Genomic DNA, 5219 nt, shown 5'->3' on the forward strand with positions numbered 1-5219 from the left:
GGGGGACCCAGGGAGATGCAATTGGCCGGTGACTAGGTCTCTTGGGTTCAGTGTCTGCGAGATGGAGAGAGAGGGAAGGAAAAACTGCAAACATGTCCTCACAGCAGTAAAAAGGGCGGTGAATATGAGCGAGGGCTGAGGTGCTGGGCAGTTAGCGGAGTCCCTGACTCCCACGGTGGGCCGACCCAGCTCCTGCCCTGTGCTCCGGGCTTTTCACAGATGTTTGCTTTAACACCCCACAACACCTGGGGGTGGAGGAGATGGGGAGGCGACTGATCTCATTTTACGGAGGCTCTGAGAGCAGCCTCCAGATTCATAGAGCAGGTGGGTGGAACCCATGGCTGCCCCACAATGAGCATATTTGACAAATTAAAGCTACAAGTGGCTCCACATTTCTTTTACACCAAGCACCTCCTGGCATTAGCTTGGCACTCAGTGACTGTTAGGAGATGCTGGTTGGCTGAATGAATAAATGAATGAACTAACGGACAAAGGACGGAACATACATAAGGCACTGATAGGAAGTTCAGGCTGAGGGTCTGTATTCTCAGCCACTAAGCAGGAGGTCCCCCCCCCCCCAGGCCCAAGAGTCCAGGGCATCTACCCACCCATAGCCCAGATCAGCCAAGGAAAAGGGTTACCTGGGGGAAGGCACTCTGCAGCTCAGGCCCAGCTTGAGGTTGGGCTTGGGCTGCTTCCCCTGGAAATCCCTACACCCACTTCTTTCACTTTGGGGTCTTTTCCTCTATTGCTCTGGAGGCTGGTCTAGATAGATTCCACTAGCAGACTTTCTGTCTTGGGGTTACTTCCATAGCCCAGATCAGCCAAGGAAAAGGGTTACCTGGGGGAAGGCACTCTGCAGCTCAGGCCCAGCTTGAGGTTGGGCTTGGGCTGCTTCCCCTGGAAATCCCTACACCCACTTCTTTCACTTTGGGGTCTTTTCCTCTATTGCTCTGGAGGCTGGTCTAGATAGATTCCACTAGCAGACTTTCTGTCTTGGGGTTACTTTGCTGGTGGGGGTCCTTGCAGGAAGAGAGCGGTCTGAGTAATTGTCCTCCCCTAGCTACCTTCCCTAGATGATTTTTCGCTAAGGGTGTGAATAGCCTTGGGTACAGCACCATCTACTTGATGCCCACATTTTGACACTCTTTACCAGGCTGTTCTCACTGACCCATTTGGAGGGTGGCATCCATTTGGGATCAGGACCCTCACGGCCTAGTAATTCCCTCCAGGTACCTCTCTGGAGCAGAACAAGCCACCCAAGAGGCTCTGACCACGCTGGAAATGTACAGTGTGGTGACACACTGGGTTCTCCCATCCTCTCCTGATCCCACCTCACTAATCCTCTGTAAAAAGCAAACCTTCCTAATAAGGCAGATCCACCAACTGCAGAATGGGGTGGGGGATCTGAACCAACCAGCTTCCCCAGTTCCCAGATTGGGGCTGTTCTGGGCCTCTCTGTGAAGGGAGCAACATCCTAGCCCTCCTGGTGTGTCTAGCTCCCTGCCTGGCCTGTGGAGAGTGTTGTCTCTCCATCTTCCTGTGGCAATTGCTAGGCCTGTATTTCCTATGATCTTCATCTGTTTGGGGGTATGAGGGGGGTTCAGGACAATATAAATAACACTAATTTTAATATTTCAGCCTTTTTTGATGGTACAGTTTAGCAACTTTGAGTACACTTCCATTGCTGTACAAATCTCACCACCATCCATCTCCAAATTTTTCATTTTTCTAATCCCAAACTACCCATTAAACACTAATTTCCAGGCTGTGATAGCACACACCTTTAATCCACTTAGGAGGCAGAGGCAGGTGGAGCTCTGTGAGATTGAGGCCAGCCTGGTCTACATAGCAAGTTCCAGGTTGGCTGGGGCTACTAGGAGACCCTGTCTCAAAAAACAAACAAAAAACCCCACTAATTCCCATTTTTCCTTCCTAGCCCAACAACCACCTACTGCCTTCTGTCTCTATGAGTTTGATCACCCTGGGTCACCCAAGTAAGTACAATCATACTGTATTTGTCCTTTGGTGTCTAGCTCATTCTGCTTAAAACCCAGGAGATTCATCCATGTGGTAGCCTGCGTCAGTCTCCTTCCTTTTTGTGGCTGAGTAATATTTCATTGTGTGCACTTGACACATTGTCTTTCTTCATTCATGTGTCAATGGTCTTTTTTTTTTTTTTTTATCACCTTTAGGCTATAGTGACTAATGGGACTGGGAGCGTTGACATACACCTGTTCAAAGTCCATGCTTTTGATTATTTGGGGCATGTTTCCGGAAGTAGAATTGTTGGATCACATGGGAGTTCTATCCTTATTTATTTATTCTTTCGTGGAATTGCCTTCCTGTCTTCCTGGTGGCTGTGCTATTTTACAACTTAAGGCAGTGCAAGGGTTTGAGCTTCTCTTAACCCTCACCTCCTGTTATTTCCTGCTTTTCCCATTGTTCTTGACAACAGCCATCTTGGTGGCAGTGGGGCAGTGACTCACTGGGGTTTTTGTTTGCATTTCCCTAATGATTAGTAGCAGGGAGCATCTTTTCCTGCTGTGCACAGTTTGCACATTGTCTTTGGAGAAATGTTTGTTTAAGCTCTTTGCCAATTTTTATGGTGGTTGTTAGTGCTTTCATCTTGTCTTGCTGGATCTACCTTACCTCCTAGACAAGCAGGCTTTCCTGAGCAGCCAGCCTATTTTACAGAGGGGTAGGGACTGAACTGGAAAGGGGAACCTAGGCTTTGCTTTGAGTGGCGGGAGGTGGAGGGGACGACTGAGGATTATCTGCTAAAACAAACTTCAGTCCACATGGTCACTGCAGCTCATGGGAATGGGCCACTGAACTGCCTCATTACAGGCACAAAACAAATTCAAGTGCACCAGGGAATCCAAATCCCAAGGAAAACTCGAGATGGATGGAAATCCCACCAGAACTTGTGTTCTAAACTTATTCCAGTCAATCTTCAGCCTCCTAGTCTTTACTGAGGTCTACCCCTGAGTTTGGCCCCACCCAGCACTTTGTATGTATGTTGTCTTACAGTGGCCCTGTGAGTTTCACACTGTGCTTTCTATTTGCTGACTGGGAAGTTGAAGGGGCCTGGGCAGACTGGGCTTCTGCATTTGAAGACTGAGCACAAACTTTTGTCCCTCCATAAATCTGCATCCAACACCTTTACCAAGTGCATGACCTTGGTGGGCAAGTGCTTCATTCTCCTCATCCACAAGTGACCTGAGAACAACTAGCAACCTTGGAGGCGTGTTCTGAGGTCTAAGGAGGCAACACGTGCAAAGTCCTTGTGTTTTTGTGATTTTCTACCAACAAGACTGATAACAGCCAAACTCTCCCATAAACCTGCATGTAAGTCCCAGGTCTGACCTTCATCTTGATGGCACACAAGCTACATTTATGTTTTTCTTATTCTGAGCCTCCTTTAGTCCCTGATCTCATGTCCAGCCTCAGCTCTATCAGTCATCTCTCTCTTCTGGCTCCCAAGGGGCTTGGGAGATGGATCTGTGGGTAAAGCGCTTACTGTGCAAGAATGAGAACCTGAGTTCAAATCCTTACGTAAAAAGCTGGGTGCAGTGACTCATGTCTGTAACCCCAACCCTAGGGGTAGGAAGTGAGAGACAGGTAGATCCCAGGGGCTCACTGGTCACCCTCTAGCCAGTTAGTGCGCTTCAGGTTCGGTGACAGACCCTGACTCGAAAACTAAGGTGGAGAGGGATAATGAAAAACACAATGTCAACTCCACACGTACATGCAGGCAAGTGCACTCACACACACACAGGCAAAGAAAAAGAGGGGGGAAGAAAGTGAGATGGCTCAATGGGTAAAAAGTACTTACTGCCAAGCCTGAGGCTTGAGTTTCCCTACATGGTGGAAGGAGAGAACCAACTCCTGTAACTTGTCCTCTGACCTCCGTACATGCATCAGGACACATCTGAGTGTGTGTGTGTGTGTGTGTGTGTGTGTGTGTGTGTGTGCGCGTGCAAATAAATGTCAGAACAAGAGAAGAACTGGGAGACAACACCATTTACATCTGAGTGTGTGTGTGTCTGTGTGTGTGTGTGTGTGTGTGTGTGTGCGCGCGTGCAAATAAATGTCAGAACAAGAGAAGAACTGGGAGACAACACCATTCCAACTTATGGTTACATTCCAGCCTGAACACTACCCCCTCCCCCTGTGGCTAACAGTTTCAGTTTCCCAAAGTCAATTTCCCCAGGTCCACACCATTAATACCATTCCTGCACAGCTTACTTTAATCATTAATACCACCTGACTGATCCTCAGGCCCTTCCCCAGCTCTGATAAAAATCCTGAAATTAACCTGTCCTAGCCATCAAGCTGCCTCATCAGTTAAGTGCTCTTGCTGCTCTTGCAGAGGACCTGAGTTCAGTTCCAGTATCCATACCAGGTGGCTACTCACAACCACCTGTAACTCCTTCTCTAGGGAATCTGATGCCTCCTTCTGGTCTCTGTAGGCATCCATACACACTTGCACATACATGCATGCACACACATGCACACATACAAATAAAAATAAAATAATCTTGACATCTGTGTTTCCCTGGCCATCAGCAGTTTGGTTTGATGATGCCATACATGCAGGGTGCCCTTTGCAGGCTGCAGTTCCAGTGCCATGTTCATCAGTACCATGTCTCCAGGGCGCCCTCTTCAGGCTGATGGGAGAGTGTGCAGTTGACCAGCACCATCATTGCCTCCAGCATCACCAAGCACAATGGAGTGCTATATCTGTTTTAAGGACTGGACTCAGACCTGTGGGACATAGAAGACAGTCTCTGCATAAGCCCATACACCTGTACACACGTATGCATATACACGTATACACACACACAACTCCCCAAAACTCCTCCAAAGTTGGCTTCCTCACCAGACTCCAAGCTCTCTAGGAGCCAAGGTGGCCTTATTTGTCTTAAATCTCCCAGATCCTAGCACAGACTTGCAGAGGGAAGGCTCAAAGAGATGCCTCTATGATGGATACACCTGTCTCTAGCTCCTTAACCACATGGGTCCTTACCAGTGGCAAACCAGCCTCCACGTGGGCTCTTTTCGCTTGCCCAGCCCCCAGCGGCTTCCTGGGAGCAGGGTGCTGCCCTTAATTTTGTTGTGTGGGAAAGCAGTGCAGACTCCTGCTCATTCTACTTTCCTGGTCTAGAAGGCACTTTATAAACTCAAGCACTGTAGAACACGGCACACCTCTGCTG

The sequence above is a fragment of the Nannospalax galili genome, unplaced genomic scaffold, assembly GCF_000622305.1.
Source record: "Nannospalax galili isolate Female #2095 unplaced genomic scaffold, S.galili_v1.0 scaffold104, whole genome shotgun sequence".
In the NCBI taxonomy this organism is placed as follows: domain Eukaryota; kingdom Metazoa; phylum Chordata; class Mammalia; order Rodentia; family Spalacidae; genus Nannospalax; species Nannospalax galili.